This window comes from Alligator mississippiensis, chromosome 10 (genome assembly GCF_030867095.1).
Source record: "Alligator mississippiensis isolate rAllMis1 chromosome 10, rAllMis1, whole genome shotgun sequence".
In the NCBI taxonomy this organism is placed as follows: domain Eukaryota; kingdom Metazoa; phylum Chordata; order Crocodylia; family Alligatoridae; genus Alligator; species Alligator mississippiensis.
The window spans coordinates 19,815,266-19,827,652 of NC_081833.1; the positions used below are offsets into that span (position 1 = coordinate 19,815,266).

Consider the following 12,387-nt stretch of genomic DNA (forward strand, 5'->3'; position numbering starts at 1 on the left):
ATGGTTATTTTTAGATGCTACGTTGCCAGGGTAGCTTGTCGCTACGGTGACGTAGCATTGGCATCATGGTTTGTGCCTGCCTATGCTACATCGCTGTAGTGATGAGCTATGTTGTCATAATGTGTTATTACGGCAACATAGCATCATGTGTAGATGCGCCCTTTGCTGTGCAGTTTGGGCCTCCATATGTAAACCAACCGTCAGTTCCTGCATTCCTTTTCCACATGTATAAAAGTCACTTTGGAAGGTTATGCAGAAAAAAAGGCTAAATTCTACTCCCGGGTGTAGACAAATGCCACATTTACAGAAGTGAGACAATAATGAGCAAACTGATTTTGGTAACACTACTGTCAGGAGCAGACAGACAACTGACTCTCCCTAGATGGATTCCTGCAGCAGCTCTGTCATAATTCCTTATCACTCGGTGGTGGAGAAGCTAACAATAGCCTGTTTTTATTGAGTAAACAGTTACTCTGGGGTGAAATGGACTGGAGTTGGAGACGCATGACTTTTACACTTGTGTAACTTACCAATGAAATGGCGTCTTACATTGACATAAGACCATATGGCCACTCCACATTTATCCCAGTGTAAAGACAGGCTACACTAGTATAAATGCATCCTTTGGCTACAGCTTCAAATGCATGGACAACTCAAAGTGAGTTGTGAACTTACAGCTACATTTTTTGGCTGAAAGAACTTAGTAGATGTACCTAATCTTGTGCTTGCCTTTCTAAACTGACAAATCCTTTGACAACAATCTTGGAGTGACTAACAAAAGTCATTTACATTTTGAAATATTTATTACAGCTAAAGAAACTAAGGTTGAGCTTGGACATCTGTTACAAACTAGAGCCACATTTGCCCTTGTTCCCTGCGTACTCTTCCTTCATATAGTGCTGTTGTGAAGTCTTAGGAGGCAGATGGAGCTCTCCATGGTACTAATTACTATTGGAGTACCAGGAGGACTTCCTATATGTTTTGTGCAAAAAAGGAAAAATATTCCAGCTGCTGCAAATATTGATGAGCTGTCTCTTGATTAAGAATATTTATGCTAAAGGCTATGGCATTTCTGCCTGTTGCAAATTAAGTCCTATTTGTTGCTAAAATTTTATTCCTCCAATATAAACATTTTATTTAGTTATTAAAGATATTCAAACCTCGATGTTGTTTATTTACAATCCAAAGCCTTCAGAGTCCTATTGCAAAAATATTGCCATCAAGTCTGACAGTTAAGTCACCTCCTGTGACTCTCTCATAGGATCAGACAAGAATTTATAGCAGATCTAATGTATGAATTTAAGTTGTAGAATTTTAAGTCAGTGAAAACTTGAAGTAGTGGCAAGAGAGTTGCACATTTTAATGCACTAGGCTACCTCTTGTTTTCTGTGCTCTGTCATTAGAAGACAAGTATCCTTTTTAAATAAGTTACTATTATATTGTATATCTATTTCCTGTTTACAGTGGTACAAAGCATCCCAGATTAAGCCTTATCACCAAGGATTCATTCCAATCTTCTTCACAAGTCTGTACTTATATTTCTTAATAAAAGTAATGATAGAATAATGGAGACCATACATGGGTGCACAGAGATGTTTTTCCAACCATACAATATGATGAAAGTAGACAGAAGATTTAGATAAAAATTGATTATAAACTTCACCTAGATATACACATGCCATTAGATAATATCCCAATAACTTTATTCCAGTCAATTTGGAATCAAAATGTACCCCAGAAATCCTGTGTCTGCCCTTATGGTTAAAAAAACCATGCTGGAATAATTGAAAGGGAGGTTGAAGTTCAAATCCCCCCTTCTTAAAATCTCAGATCATTATAAACTGTGATAAGCCTGAAGAATATTCTGAGCATCCTCAACTGCTTTTAAGTGTCACAGAAAGTTTGGACAGTGCCACAGAAACATTTAAGTTCATTATGAACACATGGAAAGATGTTAATTATATCTTTTGAGGCAATTTGCTGTACATGTCCCTGTGATATTTGTAAATTGAACTCAAGTCACCAATACCCACTAAAAGTTCTATGTATTTTACATTAAGTAATATCACTATCCAGTTCTCATGTTCAATTAATAACCTGACCTTTGGGCCAAAGTATGGCTACAAGGAAGAAAGCAGTACACCATATAGCATTTAATGGGCTGTGGAAATATGTGGAAAATCTTTCAGTGAAAATAAATGCAAACATACAAAACACTGCTTTAAAATAAGACAAATTTTTCAAAGTCAAGTAATAAATTAGGGAGAGCTACACACCCTGAGACAATACAACTACTCAATATACAAGATCACTTGCAATTATTGCTGCAGGATGCTTGGCTGGTACCTAGTTGAATGAGGAAATGTGATGTTGTCAAAGAGAGAGACGTCTGCTTGTCAGACAATTCTTGGGGGTTATTTTCCAATCCCAGACAGTTTGGTTTGGACTGAGTTGGAATATCTGTGTCCATGAATACTTAAAGAAATAGGGTGCTTTTTTTTTTTTTTTTTTTTTGTAAATTCTAAAGGTCTGACTTTATTGTACCAGACTTTCATGCAGAACCCTTACTTGGTAGCTTATGTCCATGTACAGTTGGAGCTGGTGTAAAAATGTGCTACAGTAGGGTGGGGGAGACAGGATTGTGTGTACATACGCTTAGTGGAAATCACTATGTTGAGGGTGAAGGGAGAGTATGTCTCAGATGCCTTCCCCACATCTTCCCTGGCTGCCAACATTTTAACCTTGGTGATTTCACACACAGGTTTCGGCAGGATATAGTAATAGAAGGATACTGATGGTAAGGGTAATGGAATAAAGCAAGTCAAAACTCTTTTTACAGGAGAGATTAACAAAGTGTTTTGTTGAGCTCCCCTTCCACCCTGGAGTATTAGGTACTTTTGGCTAGAGACAGCTGAGGAGATCTGAGAGCGTCTTCCTTAAAGGTGCAAGTCCTCAGTTGTGCTCTGCTTGCTGTCCTGATCTAAAAATTATTTTAATATTAGGATAGTCTTTCCAGGTTTATCCACTTGTCTTAAATTAAGGCTTCTGCCTTTATTTACCCTGATACAACCTCGCCAAAGCCAATATTGTTGCTATGGAGCAGAATTAATCTTTGTAAAGGCTAACAAAGATTGCCGGTGAGTCCAAAGATGGTCTCTTTTCCTTAGCAAACACTATTTAAATTCTGTCTACCTAAAATCTGTTTTACTGTTATATGAGTGTTGAGTCTGTCCCTATCAATAGCTTTCAAATATTGACATCTGTGATCTGGGTTAGACGCAAGTTGATAAGCAGTTTAGGAAAAAAAAATATTGTCCAGCATCTTGGGATAAATCTAAATTCACCCTTCAGATGCTGAAAGGCCATGTAAGGCTTCTTCCTATAAAATTGTTGTTTATCCAGTGCCTGTGGCATCCAAATCTCAGTCAGTGCTGTATTACAGCTAAAGTGACTTGACAGTGACAATGTGCTGTGCTTCCAGTAACTATTTTTGAGGTCATAGAAGCTGCTTTGAGTTTTTCAGTAGCAAGTTTACCTTGGCTGTAATGTTCTGACTAAGGTCTGGGTTGTTGGGCACAGCCTACGTAGAGCTGGAAATAAGACGATAAAGAGATTGAAAAGAAAAAGTAGTACAGGATGAAAGACTGAAAAACAGTCTCTCAGGGCTCAAATTTTTTTCTTGTTGTCTAAGAAAAATGTCTCTGGTGAGTAAAAGAAATGAAAAGTGAGTGGCAGGAAAATAAGAGGACAGAGGCAGCCAGGAACAGAACTAAAAAATAGGAAGAAGAGGTGAAGAAACTGAAAAAATGGGGGGAAAGGAACAAAACATGTAAAAATTAAAAATAAATGGGGAAAATATCTGATGGAAAAAATAAAAATGGGCAAAAATATTCCCTCAGAGTCACAGTAGTTGAATATTTTATATAACGACAGTCAAGTAGGAACCCATCAGGTTTGAAATCATACTGTTTTTCCATGCGTCTGAACAGAAGAATACTCTAGGATCCATTTGAAAGCAGAATTTAATGTTATTTTTTTTATTGTTTTTGAGGTAAAAGAAAATAAAAGCCACAAGCAAGATTAAAATACCAATTTTTATAGAATCCTTCCCCAGCATGTAGAGTTGGGAAATATGGTTGCATGCTCATGAAAAGTCCCACTTTTTGTATCAAATATGATCAAAAAACACCTAAATACATTCTTATATGCAGATGCCTGACGTCTGCATCCAGAGTGGGTGTGTAAACACAAGCTGCTCACTTGACGTAGTCTCAAATGTATAACAGCTACTTTGTTTCTTGAACATTTACTATATGGGTATATGGTCAGGAATAAAACACATAGAAACATTTTATTCTCAATGGAAAATAAAAAGAATTGTACAATTTGTTGGTGTCCTTTTGTGGCTTTTAATTACTTTATTTTCATAGTATAATATTCCATGTAGAGCTATTCAGAAAATGGCTCCCTCCCCTAGAAAGTTTTGAGTTTTTAGTGAAAAATCAAAACCCAAAATATTTTAAGTGTTATTTCTATGCTTCATAGGAATTTTACTTCATGTTTCTCATACTGCTACTGTCCTCAAGAGGCAGGGCTGGTATATCACTTCCCAGGCTGTATTAGTGTCCCCTTTTTGGAAAAGAGAGGTAATGCCTTGACCAGTGCCTCATGGGAAACTAATTCCAGGTTGGGAGACTTGTTCACAGAGAAGAATGGGAACATGAAGCAACCAAACTAAGGCTTTTCTGAAGTGCTGTGGTAGCAGCATATTCCAGTGGAAATATTTCAGGTTTCAATTTTTGGCTGAAGTCAGAAATATTGTTTTTTAAAGGCAAACATACATTTTTCATAATTAATTTCATTTAGCTGACAATTGTGGAAAAACAATTTTTAAGAAATGTTTTGACCAGCTTTAATCATATGAAGTATGGGAATTATACGTACTGTCATTATCATGTATCTCCACATCAGCTACTATTCCAAGCCTATCAAGTCTCTTCCAGATTATGCAAGATCACTGGTAGCAATTCAAATGACATTATTAACCTTTTGCACAGTAGATGGGGAAATAATTTGAGTCTCCTAAGACCTTTTTCATTCTTAAATCCCCTGGGACAGAAGCAAATATTAAAATAACCTGACCCATTCAGATTAGAGTTTTTGCATGTTCCTATAACTTGTATACCTCAGTAGTAAAAAAAGTTACTATATAAAATGGAAAATGCTTGTACAGTACAGGTGAGGCTAAATGGCACGATACTAATCTACTTTGAACATAAAAAGCTGTAATGGGTAGATATGATGGCCTAAGTCCTAAAGTCAGGGTAAGTTCCACACAGAGCAAGACCTTAGGAGACTTTTTACTACCTTCATGCTCCCTTGACTTTGGGACCAGTCACAAGCTGTTTGCTTCCCTGGGTCAAGGTAGAAAAGTCTCATAGCTTAACTCCAAATTTTGTTACCTTCACTAATAACCAGAAGTAATGGAATAACTCTTAAGGAAAAAAACCCTCCCTGGTTTGATCTGAGGTTGAGCTGTATTGTGTCTTTAGATCATTTGGCCAACAGATCTCATACGCCAATAAATCTAGCCACACCTGATGAGTTTTCTAAGGGTCTTGTTACATGCTACACTGTGAGCCACATAGATGTTCACTGGTGTTAGTGCTAGCATGAGTTTGAAGCAGTCACACCTTCAGGACAGCAGGAGCATGGAGGACCGAAAGGTAAGAATTCCCCCTCCATTCCAGGACTCCTGTGGTTCCCCACTGCTCCCGGGGCTCCTCCCCTGCCCATTTACTTGTGGCTGCCTGCACTGTCTGCCCAGGGGAGCAGGCAGGAAAGGGTCAACCTGCCTGTCTGCCCATCACTGCCAGGCTGCTGCTCTTCTTCAGGCTGAGCTTGCCCAGAGAGCAGCAGCGATGGTGGCAGTGACAGCCGGACAGGCAGGTTAACCCTTCTCTGCCTGCTTGCCCAGGACAGACAGCATGGGCGGCTACAAGTAAGTAGAGGAAGAGGGGTGGGTGGGGGTGGTGAATGGGGATCTGGGGTATTGGGGAGGGTGGAGGGGGCAGTGGGCCTTATCTGAGCCACTGGGTGAGGGGGAGATGTCTACACTAAGGTGGAGCCTATAATGGCTACACCTTAGTGTAACATGAGCTAGGTAATATGAATCAGAGATAATCCTGCCATGGAATGGCGTAACTTTGAGCTGCCTAACTACTGCTTAAAACACCTAGTTTCAGGTGTTAATGTGCAGATAATCCAGGCATTAAGAGCTTGGGGAGTCATCCAAAATTACCATGTAATAAGGCCCTTAGGTGCTTCAAAAGTAGTTACACTGAACATATACCTACAGTATATCCCAACAAGCTAACAATGACCCTCCTAAAGATGAGTTAATCTTTCAGCAGTAGAATGTACTTGGTGAAGAAAAGTTACACAAAAGACCACCAGAAAGTGAAAGCCTTTACTACCACTTGGGTTCTTGAGAGAGACAATGCAAAGTTCAGAGGAAGGAGTGATGGTACATAATTAGGGACCTACCAAAATCAGAGAGGCAGGTAGCCTATGGTGGAGCCGGCCACCATTTCTGTAGGCTTATTGTGGCAAGCCACCTCTGCCTCTGATTGGCCAAGTGGTCCTGGTGGCTCTGCCCTCTCACTGCTGATTGGCTGAGAGGGCTGTCTGTCACGCAGTCCCACCCCTCACCATTGACTGGTGGAGAGGGGTGGCGCTGAATGATGGGTAGCCCATTCAGTCAATCAGTGGGGAGGGGCAGGGGTGGCTGCCATCTTGGCTGCTCCCCTTTGTAGCAGCAGCTCCCTTCCAACAATGGTCTGTGTGGCTGAGCCACAGTAGCTGTGAGGACTGCTGGCTCCCACTGGAGAGCCATAATTTTGTTTTTAATAAGTTGGGGTTTTTTTTGCAGATTTCATGGACAATGCTCAATCAATTTATGATTTTCTCAAAATTGCAAATTGGGTAGGTCCCTATACATATTCTGTGAATCGTACCCACTTTCTCTCACATGCCCACTCTACGTTTGATTTAAAAAGAGTCCTTAATGCACCATGAGAATGTATAATAAAATGTAAAAGTTCTAGTATTCTACTATACTTGTACCCTGATTACCTTCTTTTATACTTGCTATTCTACTGTACGTAGTCTGCATTAACAAATTGGGAAAGTAGCCTCGTTACTGAGGATAGTTTATCCAAGAAGCGATTCCAAAAACCATTGTAGTTTTCTTGTACAGTAAGTAAACAAGTCAGGGGGAAAAAATGCAGAAGCAGTAAACAAGAGCATTTTAAAAACCTGTAGTAGAATTCCTAATAGGGACCTAGAAATGAATCAGAGTAATTTTTCTGCCGAGCAATAATCTCACAGCTGCCAAATACCATCCCTCTGGATCCTATAACTGTTCCACAAAAACAAAAGGTAAAAGATACTAATTAAAATCACCACAGCATATTTCCTGAAGGAGAATTTAGCCAAAACATCTTGGCACATATATCCTCTTTACATTTTTAATACTTCAACCAGAAACAAACTGATCTCCTACATGAACAGGTCTCTTGAATGTGTCAAGAACCTTTACTTCACAGTAAAGCTGTGTAGCTTTGCTGCAGAATAACAACTCCACACCAATAGATAAAAAATCTAACTGAAATTTTAGAGCACTTCTTTATACATACTTCAATAGCACTTTCTATCTGAGAATATGAATGTGCTTCACAAACATTAATTTGGTAAGCTTCACAACAGGTCTGAAGTATTAAAGTGATTAAACCCATATTACAGAAAGGGAAAATAAAGTACAGTGGTTAAATTACTTGCCCATGGTCAGATAAATCTATTATGGGGCCAAGAATGAAACAAAAGCATTATGTTCAGGATTGCTTTTGATAGCTTGATCAAATTATCATTAACAAATAGTCGAAATTACTTTTGTGTTTAACTTTTATTTTGGCTTTAAACATTCCCTGAGAAGGTGAATTTTATGGCCGTGATCCATCATTGTATTCATGAATATGTTACTGGTTTTTTACAATTGATTGTTAGAGTTGTACAGGTGTAAAATGGGAATTGCGGTTGCAAATCAGAGCCTATATTTAAAAATTTTGGAATGTAATTATCTTACTGAATTTATATCTTGAATTCAATTACTTCTTGAGTCCTTTCAAAGCTAAATCTCTTAGGGAGTGTCTACATGTACGTTCAGGCATGCCTAAATTTATTGCACATTATCTTATTGTGCATTAAGGCGATTTAGGCTCACTTCCACACATGCATGCATTAAAGTGCATTAATGCCATGTGTGAGGACTGACATGGGACTAAAGTTAGTCCCATGTCAGTCCATTACACAGCGTTAATGCACCTTAATGCATCCACATGTGAGTTAATGTGCTTTAGCTATTTGGTCTTGAATTTGATGCCTGCTTTTGCAGGTATCAAATTTAGGCACAAATAACCTAAAATCACCATTTTTAAGGTGCGTTAAGGGTGCACATGTGCCCTTAATGTGCCTTAAATCAGGCTAAAGTGCCTGAAATTGGCATGTGTAGACATGCCCTTAGTATACTTTGGGTGCGTCTACACATGCATTTACACCGGCTTAAATTTATTGGACAGTAAGTTACTGTGCAGTACGCAGGAATAGGCCAGCATCTACACATGCAGGCTATAAAGTACATTAACACTGTGTGTGGACTGATTTGGGACTAAATGTGGTCCCAAGTCAGTCCGCACACAGTGTTACTGCGCAGTAAGGCATCTACACATGCATTACTGTGCAGTAACTAATTGGTTGTAAATTTGATACCTAAAAATTTACGCTTAAGTTGGCATAAGTCACCATATTTACTATGCAGTATGGGTGTACACACGTGCCTATAGCGCGTAGTAATTTCAGTTACTGCGCGGTAAATGTGCACGTGAGGATGCACCCTTTAAGGAGCTTTTGCAGAGATTTAGAATCTGTAAATGTCATATTCTCAAGGAAATCCATAAAATTTAGACTGAATTTGGTACTGGCATCAATGACATTTTTTTTTAGTCTGAAAGGGTTTTTTATGCTAGCTGTTTTATTTCAGAAGTTCATGAAAAGTACCTCCTTCAGCTTGCCATGATGTTGTTTACTTTTTTTCCTATGTTCCACCTTCCTTTCAAGTACCAAATCTTGAGTTGTAGCAATACATACAAGGCAGTCATCTCCAGAGGACCTAATACAATCACATACTGGTTGTTCAAACATCAGTGGTAAATCTTAGAAGAAAGCCTTAATGCATTTTGCCTCTTGAAGAATTAAGCCAATGAATAGGTCTCAAAATCTTTTCACATATATTCACCAATATTGTATATACCAATGTTTTGTTAATCACAGTATATGACATTCGTTTCTCCTAGTGCAACACCAAAGTATAGGGAAATATCTAGGGGCTGGAAATATGGATTTCTCCTCTATACCTATGAAAAACAGCAGGGCTACATAAACAGAATATCAGCCACCATTCCCTTAACTCCCCTTGTATGGAGGTACAACTATAACTAAAATGATGAATGAGGAGGCAGTGTGTAGTTTCCCTGATCCACCTTGCACAATTCTTTCTATCTATTCTAAGATGGCACCAAGAATTTTTTGCAGTTCACATGGGGTGCAGAGAACCCCTGTTTAGCATCTTCTGCATCCCCTCCATGCTAAGAAAGCACAGGGTAAACTAATGGTTTGAATTTAACCTTATTTAAAAAACAGTAAAAACATAAGTAAAATACATTTAAAGCAATATATATCATAAACAGCCTCCATACAGAGGTATGCATATTCAAGGATCGTACTATAAACTTCACTTCCTACAAATACAATACAATACTGAGTTTGCTGGATGTCTGTCATACCTCAATGTTTTTTACTTCCTTTTACTCATTTTTGTAACCTATTTGTTTAGCTCAATATAAATATTTGCCATTTTCACTTTTCCTTTAGACAAAATGAGTTTGCAATTCTAGCCTGTTAAGAAAAGAAATCCCATCTCATTATGAATAACTTTTTATTTTTCTAATTATTATTCACAATTCATGAGATTGCCCAAGCTTTGATGTAATGACTTTAACTACCCCACATACCAAATTTAATTAAAATTAGGCAGAATGATATGCATAGGATTTAAGAGAAGGGAGGGATGCAAAATAATTAGGCATCATCAATGTTGTGGTAGTATCAAGTACCGTTCCAAATGCCCCTTCTCCTTTGGCTTTGCCCTCATTTTGTATCAGCCACACCCTGATTAATTTAATAATCTGATTTAATGTTCTTTCACCCTGAAGTTGATTATTTCAAAAGAGGAAAGGTAGCCTTTTCTGGATGCTAAACTGCTTTCGACAGTGTGAGTTGTCAAGTTAACTATTTGTTCTTAACTTGAATTTATTTTCTTGAAGTGGGAAAAAAATTGTTGAAAGTATGTCATAGACAGATGCTGGCATTGAACTCTTGCCACCAGCATTTCCTGATTGTCTCAAAGGGCAGCATAAATTTATTTCAAACTGAGTTGCATCAAGCAGTACACAGAAGAATTTCTTCCAGAGAGTCTGCAATCAATCCAAGACTAACAGTGTTTCTACAGTCAGAAACATCATGGTTTTCTCCAAGCCTCCCAATTTCCCTGATGAAGAAAATGCTTGCTGACCACACTGAATGATCTTCCAGCAAAAAAAAAGAGATAAACAATCAAACACGAACTAATGGAAGATGTTTTAATTGCCCTTTTCAGGGCTTCAAGGAAGTTTTTTTTCTTCCTTCATAAAATGCTGCATTGCTTACAATCAATTCTTTTTTTTTCCTGCATGTGAAGAGGTGCTGTCCTATGGAACTGTGCAGTCCTAACATGACAGAAACCAACCTGGAAGAACCAGGTCAAAGGGCCAAGCATTACCATTGCCAGTACTTACATGAACTACATGCCAGGATGCAGTGCAATTAGCAAGAATGCTGTATTACCATGGGAACATCAGATGACCTTTCCAATGGCATCACATAATCTTGCCTTTCTAAGAATGTGCTGTTAACAAATAGTGGCTGCTGGGAGCTGGGTGAAAACTTCTTAATTGATAATTAATTCAGTCATTTTTATATTTGCATATTGCCTATGAACAGTTTTTGATTTTTATGAATGGTATTTTATAGATATGTGCAATTGCTAAGCACAAGTTGATGGTGCAGATATTCATAAACTGCTGTTTGCATGGTACACTTGGGCAACCCCATATTTGTGATTTTTTTTTCTGTTTGATAATAAAACTATTGAACTTTTTGGCTAAGTATAGACAGTCAAAAAGCCCGAGGCTGAAGTGATTCAATCTGGAAGGCTGGAATTACCACCAAGGAAGTCTGGTCTGTAGGAGCGTATCGGGAAAGCCAAGGCTGTAGCCGAGCTCCATCTGGCTTCACATATCAAAGATAACAAAAAGTCCTTTTTCAGATATGTAGAGAATTGGAAAAAAAAGCAGGGGTAACATTGGACCCCTGCTGAACGAAGCAGGACAGCTGATAACTGACACCCAGGAAAAGGCCAACCTGCTTAATGGGTATTTTGTATCTGTCTTTCATCAGTCCAATGGGACTGCCCTGCCTAGCAAGACGCAGGAAGGCCAGGGTGAGGACGTATGTATATCCAGCATCAGTGTTGATCTAGTAAAGGATCACCTTGAGTGGCTGAACACCTTCAAGTCAGCTGGTAATGACAGATTACAACCTGGGGTACTCAAGGAACTGGCACGTGTCATAGTGCAACCATTGGCAAAAATATTCAAAAACTCGTGGCACTCAGGTGAACTACCTGAAGTCTGGAAGAAGGCCAGTGTGGTACCCATCTTCAAGAAAGGGCTGAAAGTAGATTCTGGGAATTACAAGCCAATCAGCTTGACCTCAATCCCTGGCAAGGTTCTGGAGAAAATTATCAAGGAGACCCTTCTGGATAAGCTGGCTGAGGGCAGCATACTGAAGGATAGCCAGCATGGGTTTGTCGCAGGTAGGTCTTGCCTGACTAATCTCATCTCCTTCTATGACCAGGTGACATATCACCTGGACAAGGGAGAAGAGATTGATGTCATATATCTGGACTTTAAAAAAGCCTTTGATCTGGTGTCCCATGACCTCATGGAAAAAATGGACAACCGTGGCCTCACCACAGTCCGATGGCTGGGAAACTGGCTCCGAGGATGGACCCAGAGAGTAGTGGTTGATGGTAGTGAATCATTATGGTGCACCATGACCAGTGGTGTCCCCCAAGGCTCTGTCCTTGGACTGGTTCTCTTTAACACCTTTATCAACAATGTGGACATTGGTGTCAGAAGCGCACTGGCTAAGTTCGCCGATGACACTAAACTT

At 39.1% G+C, this 12,387-nt stretch overlaps 2 protein-coding genes across 2 annotated transcripts in view; one reads left to right on the top strand and one right to left on the bottom strand.

Annotated features, from left to right (window-relative positions):
- RSPH14 (radial spoke head 14 homolog) overlaps nt 1-12,387 on the top strand; it is a 226,274-nt gene that overhangs the window by 31,422 nt on the left and 182,465 nt on the right. The window lies entirely within an intron of this gene.
- GNAZ (G protein subunit alpha z) overlaps nt 1-12,387 on the bottom strand; it is a 129,511-nt gene that overhangs the window by 2,560 nt on the left and 114,564 nt on the right. The gene's annotated exons all lie outside the window — the stretch shown is intronic.